The sequence below is a fragment of the Equus caballus genome, chromosome 20 (genome assembly GCF_041296265.1).
Source record: "Equus caballus isolate H_3958 breed thoroughbred chromosome 20, TB-T2T, whole genome shotgun sequence".
NCBI lineage: Eukaryota > Metazoa > Chordata > Mammalia > Perissodactyla > Equidae > Equus > Equus caballus.
In genome coordinates, this window is record NC_091703.1 from 17,380,351 (window position 1) to 17,398,115 (window position 17,765).

General features: G+C 41.1%; 2 protein-coding genes across 11 annotated transcripts in view; one reads left to right on the forward strand and one right to left on the reverse strand.

Moving 5' to 3' along the window:
- ATXN1 (ataxin 1) overlaps positions 1–17,765 on the reverse strand; it is a 384,336-nt gene that overhangs the window by 327,476 nt on the left and 39,095 nt on the right. The window contains exon 1 of one of the 10 annotated variants that reach the window (XM_070244949.1): positions 1,449–1,560. The exons of the other annotated variants lie outside the window; for them this stretch is intronic. The gene's annotated coding sequence lies outside the window, so the exon portion shown is untranslated. Of the gene's footprint in view, positions 1–1,448; positions 1,561–17,765 lie in introns of those variants that run through there. 10 annotated transcript variants of the gene reach the window in all.
- LOC138919688 (basic salivary proline-rich protein 4-like) overlaps positions 1–17,765 on the forward strand; it is a 106,142-nt gene that overhangs the window by 48,765 nt on the left and 39,612 nt on the right. The window lies entirely within an intron of this gene.

Here is a 17,765-nt window from a genome sequence, read left to right on the forward strand (position 1 = left end):
ACTATAGGATAGTGGTGATGGACGGCACTGTGAATGTACTTAATGTCACAGAATTGCACATTAAAAAATGGCGAGTTTCATGCTATGTATATTTTACTACAATAAAAAAATTAAATCTATATAAAAGAAGAGGAAAAAAAAGAAAACCGAGAGGGAGCCCACACTGTATGAATGTTTTGGAAGTGGGCACTGAGTTAAAAATAAAAACATGGAGATTATCTCCTTTAATTTGGTCTCCAGGGTCTGCTGAGCACAGTTTCCACTTCTAGCCGGGGATGGGAGACATGGTTTATTTGCTGCTTCACAGAGCAGTCCCTGAGCTCTCTCTGCCTCCTTCTCCCCTCCCCACAAAAATTGGCTGTCATTCTACAGAATCAGTCAAGGGCTACAAATCGCGACTAAAAGCTCCGGGGAGGCGCTCCCTCTAAGAATCTGTACAGATCAAAATCTCAAGTGCTTACTTGCCTAGGGACTGCCATAATTTGAGGTGTCGCTTCTTTTTAAAGAATAAAAAACAGATGCTCGAAGCTGATGAAAGTAAATGTCCTTTCAACACATCTCTTCTCCAGCACTTGAAACTCTTAACCAACAAGAAGTGCTTCCCACACTCAGTTCGGTAGTTTCTGCACTTTTTACTTTTTCTTTAAAGTTGCAGTGCAGCATGATTCTACATCTGGGGTAGAATGATTCCTTACGGTAAGCCTTCTGAGGGGACCCCCAAACAAGGGCATGCAGGCAAAGAGAGATGCTTGCATTCAAGTGTGACATCCGAGGGTACTGTCTCCCTTTGTCAGAGCTAAAGTAATCCAATTCTTCTTGACAATCTTTACACGAACTCTCAAAGTTACATACACAGGCTTAGTCATTTCCAAACTTCTGCACAAGTATATACCTAAGAACAAGTCTGCCTTGCTCTCTAAGCACTCCAGTGCCAGCCTCGTAAGGGGGAGGGCGCGGCAATGAAAAAGAGACCAGTGAATTGAGAGATCTAATCTTAGCCCCACCGGTACTTTCAAAGCCACACAACCTCCCCAGGCCTCTTCTCTCATCTATAAAATGCATAGATTGCACCAAATAGTCCTAAAATCCCTACATGTTGGAGCACTCTGGGGGTCTACGTGATATGAATATGACACAACTGCCCACAGCAATTTACATAGCAAGCCAAATTCAAGGTGGTGAGTACAGGCTGGGCCTGGAGGGTAAAGGAAAGGTAGGTACCAGCGGGTGAATAATGAAATCAATGGTACTGGATTCCAGATCTTCCTAAAACAATTAACAACCCTACTGTTTTGCCAGCCCCATACTACGTTCTGCGGAGATATATATAGTCCTGCGTCTAACAGCAGGGATATGTTCTGAGAAACGTGTCGCTAGGCGATTTTGTCATTGTGCGAACATCATGGAGTGTACTTACACAAACCTAGATGGTATAGGCTACTACATACCTAAGCAATGTGGTACTAATCTTAAGGGACCACCATCGTATACCGGGTCCGTCGTTGACCAAGACATCATTATGTGGTACACGACTGTCTAAGGAAGTCTGGTCCTCAGTGAAGCAACTGTAACAGGCAGAGACCGAAAGTGAATCATGGAACAGAATAAAATCCAATAACTTAAACATCTACTTCAATTCTTTCACATAGTAAACAAGAAAGCTGCAGAGGCTCCGCCTAAGGTCTAGACTTGTTTATCCAAATAGATGCCAGCCACCCGGAGACCCCCTCAGTTCTTCTGCTGGGTTCCCCAATATAGCAGGTAGTGTCATTGTCCACCCAGTTAACCAAACCAGAAACTCTTCCCTCTCACCCACCTCTGACAGCTAATTAGTCATCAAATCCCCTCCATCCTGCCTCATTAACCTCTCTCCACTCTGCCCACTCTTTCCATTCTGTCAGTTCTACTGTCACTACAAACTCCCTGAGCACAAGGGGCCTGTCTTGCCTGGTCCATGTGGGATCCCCAGCACACAGACCAGTGATGAGCATGGAGCAGGTGCTCCGTGGTTGTTGAATAAACATTCCTCCATCACCTGAATTTCTATAACTGTTTCCTTTCTGGTCTCTATCTAAAACATATCAGTATCACGCCAAATGCACAGCAGTAGAAAAATGAGATTTCTGAAACACACGCTTGAATTTTCACATCCCTGCTTAAAGTCTTTCAATGGGTTTGCATTCCGTTCTAGACGAAATCCAAATTCCTGGGTTTGGCACAGAAGGGCCCTCCTCATCTAGTCCTTGAACCTCTCCAGCACTGTCAGGCCGGCCTCATTTCTGTCGTACTGACATGCTTGTTGCTCCTTCAGCCCATCTTTCTTTGCATATACTGTCTAGATTACTTTACTCGCGCTTGTCTAAATGACTCATTCTGAAAAGCCTAGTTTGAAGGACATGTGTTCTGAAAGCCTTCTCTGACTCCTTCTTCCCCCAGTCAACCTGATTTAGATGCCCCTTCTCTGTGGTTCTGTAACATTCATCTATCAAAATGCTTAACATAGAGTCATGGTTAAATGTGTTGCCTGCTCCCAGCATTAGAGGTCAAAGGCCAAGTCTTATCTGATGCTTTAACCTCAGTACCTAGAGCAGAACTCGACATATAATAGGTAATCAAGAAATATTTGTTGAATTAATGAAGAATTGAGAGAGAGAGGGAAGGAGGGAAGAGGGGGAGAGGAGGACGGAGAGGGAGAAAGAGAGAGAGCTCAAAAAACAGAAGCCCCTGAAAGGATTAAGTGCTTTTCAAAAGGTTAAGTAAACCAGTTAATGTCAGAAGTGGGATAAGAATCCAGGCCTCCTCATTTTCTCTGATGGATCTTCTTCCTCCAAATCCATCCTACAAATGTTTTTCCAAGGTCTCTTCTCTCTCACGCTATCACCTCCCGCTAGAAGACGTCCCATAGTTTTATTAACTACTCTCCAATCCCCGTCTCCTATCAGCTCTAGACTTATATATCCGATTATCTGCTACTAGATGTCCCATCAGCAATTCAAATTTAAAATTACAAGAAATAAAACAATTACATTTCCCACTGCCCTCGCTGCAAAAAAAAAAAAAACCCCAAAACCCACTTCCTCCTCCCAGGTCACCTGCAGCCTCCCTCTGCCCATTCATACAGTCATCTAAAACAGAAATGTGGAAGCTAGCATTCAATTTTTTAAAATTATCACTTCTATACCAGGATATATGCCATGTATTTTACACGTTTTACCTCATTTAACTCGGCCAACAAAACCCTGATAAGAAATCGTGTAACTGGAATTTCGAAGGCAGGGTTAAAAAAAAAAAAAGAAAGAAATTTAATATATTTGCCACTCACTCCTGGCACCATCCGCTTCTCTTTTTTTCGTACTCCTCAGTACACATCAAGACCAGGCCTTCCTCTCTGACTGCCACTGTCCTAACTTGCACCCTCCTAAACCCTCCTGGTCTATTGCAACAGACCCTACGTGGTATCTCTGTCTCCAGTGTCGCCCCAATCAATTCCATCCTCAACTCTGCCAGAAGAATGAACTTTCTAAATGGACATGTCACTTCTGGTTCCAAACAAGATGGGGAAGTTGCACGGGCTACAGGCTGATGCATCTTAGGGTTATGCTCATTAACTAACACAAGAATTCAGGGAAGCTCTTGGAGGAAATAAGGTGGTTAAGTCTCACGAGGGGGAAAACAGACTGAGACAGGAGAGGCCCAAGGGTTATAAGCTGAGGAGTGACTTATAATTTGGGGAGCAATGAAGTTACTGATCAGTTTTAGATAGAGAAAACTAAGTTTATATTAAGATAAAGGTAAATATTCTAAGAATAAAATACAATGTACTCTTTTAAAACAAGCAAAAGAAAATTCAATCTATCCAAAGGAAGGAAGAAAAGGGGCTAAAAAAATAAGCAAAAAGAAATGATAGTAGAAAACATTGAACAAGGCTAAAAAGTCTTAATAAAAGTAATAATGATAAGTATAATTGGGTGTTAAGTCAATAATCAAACAACAGAGACTAGTATTGCACTGAAACTATACACAGTATATAGGAAAAAACCAGTGATCCATTTAAAATGAAAGTATAAAACTTGTTGAAAATAAGAGATTAAAAAAAAAAGAAAATATGGTGGGCTGGCCAGGGAGCATAGTGGTTAAGTTCACGCACTCTGCTTCAGCAGCCCAGGGTTCGTGAGTTCAGATCCCAGGCGTGGACCTACACATTGCTCATCAAGCCATAATGTGGTGGTGTCCCACAAACAAAATAGAGGAAGAGTGGCACAGATGTTAGCTCAAGGCCAATCTTCCTCACCAAAAAAAAAAAAAGAGAGAGAGAGAGAGAAAATATGAACAAAAATAAAAACACAATCCAGGACAGTACTTTTAATAGCAGACAAATGGAATGTAAAGTAAAACACATTACAAATGACCATGAGGGACATTATATACTGGCAAAAGGAACAATCAATAAAGAAGATTTTATGGTCATGAACACATATGCATCTAACAAAATGACTTCAAAATATTTAAAGCCATAACTATGGAGAAAATCAGATAAATCAAAAATGTAGTTAGCAATCAAGAAAAAGGAGAAAAGCTTAAAAATTCCCCATATTTCTGGGAATTAAAATACTTACTATTAAACAATCCCTGGAGGAAATGAAATGGAAATAACAAAATACTGAGTTAAGCAACAATAAAAGTATTATATATCAAAATTTTTGCAGTGCAACTAAAATATGAGGATTCGTTGCAAGTCCTTGGCTGACGTCTGAAGAGCCTACAGCTGTTGTGCCCATATCTGTATCAGTAGACTTGTAGACAAGAATTACCAGAGTTAAAGGACCATTTCATAATAATTACAGGGTATTATTCGTTAGGAAGATATGATAATCCTAAAAGTGTATGCACTTAATAAGAGAAAAGAAGAAAAATTTCAAAGTAATGATCTAGAAAAAGTATAGCAAATTAAGTCCAAAGGAATAAAAGGACTAATAAAGAGTAGAAATCAATGAAACAGAAAACAAGCAACAGACGTTCTTTGAAAAGATTAATAAAACTGATTAACTCTTAGCAAGACTAATCACAAAGACAAGAAGAGAAAACAAAATAACCAATATCAGAAATGGAAAAGGGGATATCGCTACAGATCCTACAGATGCTACACAGATAACAAGGAAATTAGTATGAACAACTTTATGCCAATAAATTTGACAATTTAGATGAAATGAACAACTGCTTGAAAAATGGAAAACATAATTTACCAAAACATAACAAAGAATAAACAAAAAATTTGAAGAGTCTGCTCTCTGTTAAGACATTGACCTCATTATCAAAATCCTCGGGACACTGTGATACAACCGTTCTGTATACTGATTGTGGTGGTAGTTACACAACTCTACACGTGTTAAAACTCAGAACTGCCCACCCACCCCTAAAAAAGGACATTTTACAGCATGATTAATTTTTTAATTAAAATACTTTTAGAACTTTTGCGCAAAGAAAACTCCAGCCCCAAATGGTTTCACTATTGAATTTCACCAATTTTTTTTACCTTTTTTTTTTGAGGAAGATTAGCCCTGAGCTAACATCTGCTGCCAATCCTCCTCTTTTTGCTGAGGAAGACTGGCCCCGAGCTAACATCCATGCCCATCTTCCTCTACTTTATATGTGGGACGCCCACCTCAGCATGGCTTGCCAAGCAGTGCAATGTCTGCACCCGGGATCCGAACTGGTGAACCCCGCGCTGCCGAAGTGGAACATGCACACTTAACCACTGTGCCACCGGGCTGACCCCTAATTTTACGAATTGTTTTTAAAAGAAATAAAATCTCACAAAAATTCTTTCAGAAAATAGAGAAGACAGGAACATTCCACCACACATTTTATGAGACCAGCATAACACCAATACCAAAATCTAGTAAATATTATATGAGGGAAGAAAATTAGAGACACACATTTGTAATGGTCATAGTTGTAAAAATATTTTATAAAATGTTAGCAAAAAAATTCAACAATAGGTGAAAAGAACAATACATAATGATAACTTGTTCTTATCCAAGGAACTCAAGGTAAGTTTAACATTTAAAATCAACCAACGTAATTCACCAGATAGAGGAGAAAAATCATATGACATCTTATTCGAGGTAGAAAAACAACTGCACAAAATTCAAAATCCATTGCCGATGAAAACAAGTCAACATCTCTCAAAAATTAGGAACAGAAGGAAATTTCCTCAATCCAATAAAGGACAACTATGGAAAACTTACAGTTCACATCCTACTTAATGGAGAGAGAATGAATGCTTCCCCCTTAAGATAAGGAACAAGGCATGGTTATCCACCCTCACCAGTGAGGGCATTTAGCAGTCCACAAAATACAAGGTCAATAAACAAATATCAATTATATTTCCTCATCTAAACATTAAACAATTTGAAAATGAGATTCTAATAAATCAAATTCATTCTGGTATCAAACAAACATAAAATACAGTTAAATTTTACAGAAAACATGCAATGTCTCTGCACCAAAAACAGGGAAACATTACTGAGAGAAATTAATAAATAAGAGGACAGAGAGATACACTATGTTTTGGGATTCAATGCCATCCAAACAAACTTGTAAAAAGCTTTTTAAAAAAATTACAAGTCAATTCTAAAATTTACATGGAGCCCTAAAGGAGCTAGGAACATCCAAAACAATCTCGGCAAAGAACAAAGTTAGAGGACGCACACTACCTGACATCATAAAGCTATTTTAATCAAATCAGTATGGTACCGACGTAAGGATAGCATGCAGATCAATGGAACAGAACAGTCCTGAAACAGAACAAATACACTCAACTGGTTTTTGACAAAGGCACTAAGGCAATTTGATGAGAAAAGAAAATTTTTTTAATAATTGTTTCGTACATTTTAATAAATGTATGAAAAAAATTGAACGTTGATCCTATCCTCATATCATACTTTAAAACTAATTTGAGATGGTCGTAGATTTAAAAGTTAAGGCTAAACTAAAAAGCTTCTGGGAAAAAACATAGGAGAATATCTTAGTAACCAGATGGTAAGCAAAAGTTTTATAAAGACAGAGAAAAAATATTTATCTTAAAAAATGATAAATTAGACTTCATTAAAGTTAAAAACTACTTATCCTAAAGAAGATGTGGTATATATACACAAGGGAATACTACTCAGCCATAAGGAAAGATAAAATCCAGTCAATTGTGGCAACATGGATGGACCTTGAGGGTATTATGCTAAGTGAAATAAGTCAGAGGGAGAAAGTCAAATACCACACGATCTTACTCATAAGTAGAAGATAAAAACAATGACAAACAAACACATAGCAACAGAGATTGGATTGGTGGTTACCATAGGGGAAGGGGGGAGCGGGGAGGGGGAAAGAGGTGACTAGGTACACGTGTGGTGATGGACTGTAATTAGTCTTTGGGTGGTGAACATAATGTAATCTACAGAGAAGTCGAAATATATTACAATGTACACCTGAAAGTTACATAACGTTATAATCCGATGTTACCACAATAAAAAAAAAGTCATTTTGACACCAAAAAAAAAAATTAAAAACTACTTATCCCAAAACACAGTTTAAAAAAATGAAAAGGTAAGCCAAAACACTGGGGAAAAAATGTTGTACTACATAGATCTGACAAAGGACTTGTATCCAGAATATATAAAGAATTCTTATACATCAAAAAACGGCAATCAATCAAATTTTTTAAATAGTCAAGGGACTTGGACACTACACAAAAGAAGATACACAAATGGCCAAAAAGCACATAAAAAAGATGCTCGACATCATTAGTCATCAGGAAATGCAATTAAAACCATGTGATACTACTTCATTTAACCACGAGAACAGCTAAAATTAAAAAGAATGAGAACGCCAAATGTTGGTGAGGATGTGAAGTGACTAGAACTTTCAAACGCTTGTGGAGGGGGCACCAAACGCAAGGAGCAGCTGAGAAAATGAACAGTTTCTTCTAAAGTTACACACCTACCCTATGTCCCAGTAATTCCACTCCAAAGAGAAATGAAAATCTATGTCCACAAAAAGACTTGTACAAGAGTGTTTATGGCTGCTTTCTTCATAATAGTCAAAACACAGGAACAGCCCAAATGTCCATGAATGGGTGAATGGATAAACTGCAGTATACATACATGGACTACTTGGTCAGCATTTTAAAAAATAATAAACTATTGATACTTGCAGCAATGTGGGTGACTCTTGAAAATGATATGTTGAATAAAGAAAGCAGATACAAAAAAGTATGCACTGAATGATTCCATTTCTACGAAGTTCAAGAATAGACAAAACTCATCTATGGTGAAAGAAATCAGAGCAGTGGTTGAACATGGTGAGATGGGAATTGACAGGAAGACTCTCTTTGGGGTGATGGAACTGTCCTATATCCAGACGAGGCTGCTGGCTACACAGCTGTAACTACTTATCAAAACTCATTAACCGTACACTGAAGATGCATGCATTTCACTGTATGTAAATTCCTCCTGAATCAAAAGGAACTTCTTAGTTAAAAGAAAGATGTATTTTCCATCTGGAGGGTCTGCCTAGGGAGCACTCATATTCTTTGGAAAGAACAGTGAACAGGGACACGCTTCAGTGAAAAAGGCTGTGTGTGGAGACAGCTAGTGAGGAAAGCCCAAGGCAGAGGCAGAAGAGTGGTCCGGTAGACCGAGAAGAGAAATAGAGAAGACTGAGTCAGAAGGGGAAGGTGCACGCCAAACAGGAAGACATGAGTGAACTGAACTTCAGAAGTAGAAAAAAAGAGACACACAATCGTGTTTCAAAATAATCCAGCTACCACATTAAACCCAAAAAAGAACTAAAGGCCATTTTATTTGGAAATTGCCCTCTTTTTTCCACAACACCTCTGTTAATCAAATTGGAAGCAAGGAGAGGGGAATTCAGTGAAGATATGAACCTGAACACATCCCTTTTATTTTTAATCAACCACCTTCAATATAAAGCCCTTTCAGGGCTAACATCCCGCCTAAGGCATCTGATCATTGATAAATATCACGAGGTCAACTGCAGTTTGCCACTTATATATTTACGTACATCTGCTAAGATAATGAGATTCACCATCTATTCATTCCCTTACTAAGTGAATGAAACTATGATCCCCAGTCCCTCTGAGGGAGTATACTAGTAAACTGAAGCCCAAGCTGGCCTCAGGAACCAGAGAGAACATTTCTCCTCCTTCCAGTTGAATTAATAAGACAAGCGGGAGATGACTCACACGTCTAGTTGATGAAGCAATTAATGCCAACTCTCCCCCTCTTACTCAACCCTCCAGTGAAAGAATCACACAGAAGGATTAACCCTGGCTGAAAAAGTAAATACCACGTGAGCAAATTCAACTTTACCACACAACGGAGCGATAAGGGGCGAGCTGGAGGGTTCCCGTCCAAACTCTGAATCTGGAGGGACCTCGCCATGATTAAGTTTCAGTAAGGTTGAGCTCATCAGCACTGCTTCCTCTATTTCAATTTACCAATGCTGGTAAATTACAGGAATAGCTTTCTGAGACATTCCTATAAAATTAGCTTACTCACTGAATTTTTAAAAAGGAGAACAAAGCTAAAAGACATCACTGGCCTCTGGTGCACATACGTGTGTGAATAACATCTCTGAATTCGACCCGATGCTGTGTAATAACGATTTGTCAATGTTATTTAGGCTACTGGTGTGAGAACTGCTTCATCCAAAAGTTGCTTCTTATTTCTACGGGCTGAGGTATCGAGAGAAAACCAGACAGTCAGGAGGAGGAAAGAATCTCAGAAAAACACCTAGCTCAGGTGATTTGAGTGTGTGTGTAGAGAGGAGACCGGGTGAATATTAAATTCAATGGGATGCTTTTTCACACTGCATACAGCTCTCCCATCTGCCTACTATCCACCCCCACCCTTAACGTGTAGCCCTGGGACAGGAGTATCAGTATCATTCGGGAATTTGTTAGAAATGCATGTTCTCAAGCCCGCCATTAAATCAGATGCCCCAGAGGTGGGGCCCAGGATCTGTGGTTTCACAGACCATCCAGGCGATTCTGATGCCCGCTCAATTCGAGAACCACTAACCTAGGGTATGCAGCTCAGAGTCACTGTTTCTGAACCCCAGCTGTCTCACATGTGTTGGAGGAACAAAAAATTAAAATTCAATTGCCTTGGTTTTACAGCACTGGGGATCAGAGAGCTTATGTCACTTGCCCATGACCACAGTGCTGAAGACTGGCCAAGCCAGCATTAAACACAACTCTCCTCTATACGGCATTTTATAATCCATTCAAAATGGATTTCCAAAATGACCCTGTGAGGTAGTCAGAACTGTTAACGATTATCCCTCATTCAAGATGAAGGAGCTGGGCTGGGGGAGGTTAACGACTTAGCCAAGTCAATTAGAAAACTAAGTAACAGAGCTGAGATCAGACACCCCCAGCCCCACTTCCTGATCTCTGGATTGATATTCTGGCTGCTCATGGTGAGGGCTAGCCACTTCCACAGTGTGCGTTCATGCTGTGGGCAAGCACCCACGTGTGTGAGAATTTGCAGATGAGAAATGATGGTAATTAACAGGAATCCTATGTCTTAACCCGGACTCTAACTTCATATTAAAAATAATTCAATAAAATGTAATAGTCACATTTTGACTGGCCCCATCAGCGCATACTACCGCTACTCGCGTTTCTCACCTCCACCCACCAGGACAAGCCAGCCCCCATATCACTGGATTTAGAAGAACACCATCTGACCGAAATGAAACAGTCGGGAGAGCACCCCCTACCACAGCATTTGTATACAACTACTCAAAAAGACAGCGATGGAGAATTCCCTTATGCCTTTCTGGTCCATTTCTTTTTGTTGTTGTTTTCCTTTTTAGCACATTTAAAAAATACATATATTCATTTTGGAAAATGCAGAAACAACAAAGAAGAAAATAAAAATCTCTCAGGTGACACAACATTTATCCTGTCTGATTTTTCTAAGCAGAGACATACAAATATTTAATAATATGTAAATACGACTTAGTTTTTTAAAATTTGGAATATGCCATTCCTTTGAAAGCTCGATTATGGGTACAGGCTAAACTGTGGAGCTATGCTAAATCAGAATGAAACAAGGTACTTATGTTCTCCTTCCAGTTTCAACTTGTTCCAAAGAGGGGTTATTAATTCATTAAACTAATAAAAAAAATTTTTACCCTAAGTGAATTCTTATCTAGATCAATTCCAGGAATGAAGAGCCATGGAACTTGCCAGATAATTCACGCCATTCGATGCCAAGAAATGACAGAAACAGATTTCAGTAAACTCTCATCTTAGCCTGGTCCACTGCTTTGGGCATGAACAGAAGGCGGCTCCTTTAACTTCCCACATCCTTACCTAAGTGGACATACCCTTTCCCATACTCTCCACACCCCAACCTCTGCCCTAACCCACGCCCCCATTATTTCTCACTTGGATAACAAACAGTCTTACAACTCTCCCTTTTGAACTCTTCCTCTACACTGGGTCAGATCTCACATCCATCTGCGTGTGACACCAAAAATAACAGAAACAGCTCATATTACTGAGCACATCTCCTGTGCCTGGCACCATGCTACATGCTTTTCATACGTCATTATATCTTTATAACAATCTTAAGAGACCAATGGTATTATTTTCCTGTTAGGGATAAGGACTCTAAAGCTTGGAGAGTTTAAATAACTTGCTGAAAGTCATACAGTGAAGAAGATTTGGAGCAGCTTGACTCCAGAACATATACCATTTGTTAATTCAAAAAATTTCATGACTACCTCTCATCAACAGCACTATTTCTAAATATTATTTTTCTATCAAAAATTTTGCAGACCTCAGGCAATAGATATTTTCCTCTTAATATCTGTTGATGAAGAAAATATACAGTGATCAAAAAGATACTATTAATTTAGGGGCCAACCCGGTGGTGTAGTGGTTAAGTTCACGCACTCTGCTTTGGTGGCCTGGGGTTCAGAGGTTCAGATTCTGGGTGCAGACCTAGATACTGCTCATCGAGCCATGCCGTGGTGGCATCCCACATATAAAAATAGAGGAAGACTGGCACAGATGTTAGCTTGACGGCAATCTCCTTCAAGCAAAAAGAGAAGGATTGGCAACAGATGTTAGCTCAGGGCCAATCTTCCTCACATACACACACAAAAAAGGATACTATTAACTTAGTAACACTTTAAGTGAATTTTTGGTTGATGAATCACAATATCAGCCAGCTACATATATTTGGGAGAAAGCTCCTATTTCTATGTTAGTGATATTAATTATTAAATCTACAGATAGTGCTTAATGTGCATATGGATATATAGGCCCTCCTTTATAAGAACTGTGGTATCCCATGTATTCTGGAAACCCCCAGAATGTAACAAAGTTCTTATGAAATGCCATGGGCTCTGCAATTTGGCCCTAACCTACCTTTCCAACTGTTTTTTCTGTCACGCCCTCACCACATACCCATACCCTACCCCTAATTGTGGGAGACAAATATTCCCAAACTACTGGACTGCATGCCTAGGGGCTCCCAGGCCGCTCCCACTGCATCAAGAACTCTCTCTCTTTTGAGACACAGCCCAAACATCTCCAACTCTGTGAAGCCACTTCTGACGCCACCCCTACCCCGTCAAGGCAGAATTAACACATCCTTCCTTTACATGAGCACAGCCCTATTTTGACATGTAACACATTGCAAACAAAAGGATGTGCAAATATCTAACTACTCCTCTCATCCAAACTTCCTGAGGGTAAGGGTGGTGGTCATTTATCAGCGTCTCTAGCCCTTACCTCCATTCCTAGCATGTGATAGGTGCTATTTGTAAGATTAACAAATGAATATTAATGTCAATCTGGCTGGTGATTTTACCTAGGGAAGTCAGTTTGGAAAGTAGCTCCTGCCACTAAAGAAGCTTTAGGGGCTGGCCCAGTGGGGTAGTGGTTGGGTTCACGTGCTCCACTCTGGTGGTCCAGGGTTCACAGGTTCGGATCTCGGGCACAGGCCTACACACCACTCATCAGGCCATGCTGTGGTGTTGTCCCACGTGCAAAATGGAGGAAGACGGGCACAGATGTTAGCTCAGTAACAATCTTCCTCAAGCAAAAAGAGGAAGATAGGCAATAGATACTAGCTCAGGGCCAATCTTCCTCATCAAAAAAAAAAAAAAAAAAAAGCAGCAGCAGCAGCAGCTTTATATCAGTATGTTGTAATGGCTGATCATCAACAAACCATAAAACTCACAATGTTCCTCCTCCAAAAGTAGGAGGTAAGTACTCATCCTAGGAATTGGAAGATCTGAGTTCAGGTTCTGGCTCTCCCACTAACCAGCTCTGTGATCTTTTAGGCAAGTCGCATTCTTTCTCTGATCCTCTATTTGTTCACTGAATTAGGGGGGTGTGGGGGAGGCGGGGGAGGAACTTCTAGTTCTTACTTGTTGCAATTTTATGACTTGCAAATTCTACAGGACAGGGTTGGCAAGCATTTTCTGAAGAGGACCCAACAGAAAATATTTCAGGTTTTGTTGGCCTACAATCTCTTTCACAACTACTCAGCTCAATTCTGTGGTTGTGGTGTGAAAGCACCCATAGACATTAGACAAATGAATGGACATGGCTGTGTTCCAATAAAACTTTACTTACAAAAATAGCAGGCCAGATTTGGCCTGCAGGTAGGCCATAGTTTGCCTACTCCTGGTCTGGACGCATGCCTCCATGTTGCTTTGCAGTTCACAGTGCTTGGTCAAAAGGTATATCTGTGGGATGTTTATCCCAAAATCTCCAAGGACTTATGAAGAGTACATTGAGGGGTACAACGAGACACACACCACTACTCCCCGACCAGGAACTTGGAAATGGGGGAGAGATTACCTAGTCAGAGGTTTACAGTAAGAACAAGATTTAATGGATTAGAACCTGCACTCAGACAGTCAACCTAAGAAAAGTACCACCACCACCCCTACCACCCCCCTGCACTGTCCAGCATCTCATGAAATGCACTCATATATTTAAAAAAAGACTGTGTCCTCAAAAGGGAGCATGGACTGGCTCAGCCAAGGAACCATAGTCACTACAGTTCATGTGCGCAGTGCCAAGGCTATCGGGCGGGAAGGGAGTGGCTTCACTGGCAAGGCCACCCTAATGAGGTGACTACAGCCAATGACTGAAGTGTTTCTGGTCCCACGAGGAAAACCATCCTTCTCCTAAGATGAACCGAGCAGCAGGCTCTGTTAGCTCAGTGCCACTTCACAGTAACCCATCCCAATTCCTTGTTCTGATCCCTTGCTCGCCAAGCAACTACTTGACTCCATATAAGATGTTTCCTTAGGAAACACGTGCGTTGTGACTATTACTGCTACCTCGAGCCAGAGAGAGGCAATTTCTTAAGGTAAATCAATAAAGTACCTTCCAATTATGACTTACATTCCCATGCAGCCTGACACAGAGAGAGAAAGTGCTGATCGTGTGGGTCTGAGAATAAGTTAGTGATGTTTTTCACTGTGGATTCACATGTTGGCACAATGGTGCCGGCTCAGGCTCCTATGCTACGTAGCTCTCTGAGCCAGCTCTGCAAGCCCTGGACACAGACATGAAGCCATTTCTGGGCTGAGGAAATCCAGCCAGCCTTCTCTGACAGCATGGCTAACACACCACTTCCAGCTCTGCTCACTTTCATCTGCCTTCCACAATACTTGTTAAGACAATGAACCAAAGAACTGACTACTTCAGGACCAAGTTTGTGCCTGCATCCCTATGCCCGTGTAGAATGGAAACTGGCACCAGATTTAAATAAGTAACGTCCAAACCAGAGCACAGCAAATAAGAGCAACAGCCAAATACTCACAGTACCAACTAGCGACTGGCATAGCTGCCACAATAAGGTGCAATAAAGTTTATGTATGGTTGTTTTAAAAACCTAAATCGTGGTGAAGGGTCAACAACGATGCCCAGAAAATGCTAGCTGTTTTGCCCTAGTGAGCTGCAACACAAAGGCTCAGGTTGAAGTCAGAAGAGTTTTAGCCACAAAAATACGACAACGAATTTTTCTGGTAATATGCCTGGGCTAAAATGAAAGAGAGGGCACCTGACGGTCAGCGTCTACTTCCCTAAATCATGCAAAATGCCCCAGACCAAGGAGGAAAAGCAGAGCCGACTGCAAAGGAGCAGGAGTATTAAGCACCTCCTTTGCTGTTAACTGTGACAGGATCTGCTTTCCTCCTTCTGTTCCAGAACTTCTAACCTACAGGTCATGCTCATGCCCAGAGAAGAACCGATGGAGTAAGGGAGCTGCCGGTTCCCAAGGCAAAGGCTTACTTTCACATTTGCAGTGTGATTCGCCGGAAGGCTGCGTTCGGCTGCACAACCCAACCAGGAATTAAATATTATCTACTGGTTGGTAAATTATCAAAATGTAAACCAAGAGCTACAGCGGGGACCATCTGAACCGCCAAGAATTTTAACACTGCGACTTTGGTGAGAAAGAACATTTCCCCTCTGCTGCGTCGTCTTCAGCTGGGTTTGTCCTCGACAGTACCATGCTCACATGTGTGTGCATATAATGCTTATACAAAGATGATCATGCACTTGTGTTCCTAGTCTTTCACTTAGAATATCCAAGTAGGATTACCTAAGTGCAGACAGGGACCAAGACAAAACTGGCATTTTTCTAAGGATTTCTACCCATCATAACTTTGGAGGTGGCTTTGTTTCCCCAACCACTCCACTTCTTGGGGACTGTGCCTTAATTTCCCATCCCATTTAGCACAGTGCTTGCACACAGTGAGTACTCAATAAACATTTTTCAAGTGGCTGACCTCACAATATCAATTCCAATTAAGAGAAATCCAGCCTTCCAAGTGAATTTATGACATAAGCAAAGTGCTACCTAACAGAAAATTTTAATACTCTATAGTCCTCTATCTTCTTTATAGAAAACCATTAAGTATTTCTACATCAAAAACCCCCCAGGGCAGAGTAAACATGCAGATTTTTCTATATTCCCCCAAAGCACAGGCTGAAAGAGCAACTTCACTTCATTTCTGCAAATTGAGAAATCACCTTTTGAATTCATGATAAACAGCTAAATGCAGCAGCAGACTGTCAAAAGCTGTCAAGTGAAATAATTATTGATTGGAGCATTAAAATAAAAAATGAATGTAGGTTAATAGATGAAGATGGCTTTAAGAAAAAGCGTATAATCTAAAACTAGAAAAATCAGACAGTGAATCTGCCAATCAGGCCTGTCGGGCTCAGAAGGAAAGATTTCAAAGAAAATAATGATAACAATGAAATAAAAATTAACCACACAATGGCCTTTGTGACAGCCCATGATAACTAAGCCAAGCTCTCTGATGGCCAGCATCCTACTTCCCCACCTTCTTCAGGTCCTGACATAAATGTCAGGAGCTAGGGTGACAGATGGAAGCTGGTGGTCATTAGCTCTGTGATCACCATACTAATAGACTGAATCCCACTCTCCACTCCACGAAAAACCCTCTTCCTAGATAGGGGTGTCCTTAAATACTATCCACCTCTGAGCTGACAAAGCTCAAGTCTACATATACATTGAACTGCAGATCCATACATCTAAATTAATGCCCAGCATCTCCATTTCTCACATGCTCAAAACAGAACTCGGGATGTTACCACCACTGCTCTGGCCTCTTCCTAAACCAGTCTTCGCCTTCTCAGTGACGGGGACCACCAGCCTGGAGTTTTCTACTAGGCACCCTGGATTTTTCTCTTTTCCTTCCTTCCTACTCCTAATCCATCAACAAGTCCCATCTATTCCCCTGTGATGCAGAATTGAAATCCACCCATTTCTCTCCATATCCACCCCTTACCATACATCATCTGGCTTATTGCAATATCCACCTATGACCATTCTCCCATAGCACCAGAGCCATCTTTTTTTTGAAGAAGATTAGCCCCAATCTAACATCCACCGCCAATCCTCCTCTTTTTGCTGAAAAAGAGTGGCCCTGAGCTAACATCTGTGCCCATCTTCCTCCACTTTATATGTGGGACACCTACCATAGCATGGCTTGCCAAGCGGTGCCATGTCCACACCCGGGATCTGAACCGGCGAACCGTGGGCCTCAGAAGCGGAACATGTGAACTTAACCACTGCGCCACCGGCCTGGCCCCCAGAGCCATCTTTTTAAAACATGATAGATGCCATCACTCCCTCTGCTTAAACATTCTCCATGGTTTCTTTAATGCACTGAATTGGGGGCAAGCCCCAAAAAGATGTGTTCACATTCCAGAACCTGAGAATGTGACCTTACATGGAAAAACGTTTTTGCAGACGTAATTAGGTTAAGGATCTCAAGATGAGATCATCCTGGATTACCTGGGTTGGCCCTAAACCCAGTGCCCAGTGTCCTTATAAGAGACAGAAGAGGAAAGACACAGACACAGAGAAGAAGCCATGTGAAGATGGAGACAGAGACTGGAGTGATGATTCCACAAGCCAAGGAATGCCTGGAGTCACCAGGAGCTGGAAGAGGCAACGAAAGATTCTCCCCTGGAGCCTCCAGACGGAGTGTGGCCCTGCTGACATCTTGACTTCAGACTTCTGCCCTCCAGAACCGAGAGAGAACAAATTTCTGTTGTTTTAACCTACCAAGTTTGTGGTGATTGTTTAGGGGAGCCCTAGAACACTAGCACAGTCTCCTATCACATTTAGAATAAAACCCAAGTCCTCCTGACTCTAGCTCCAGACTCAAAGGCTCTT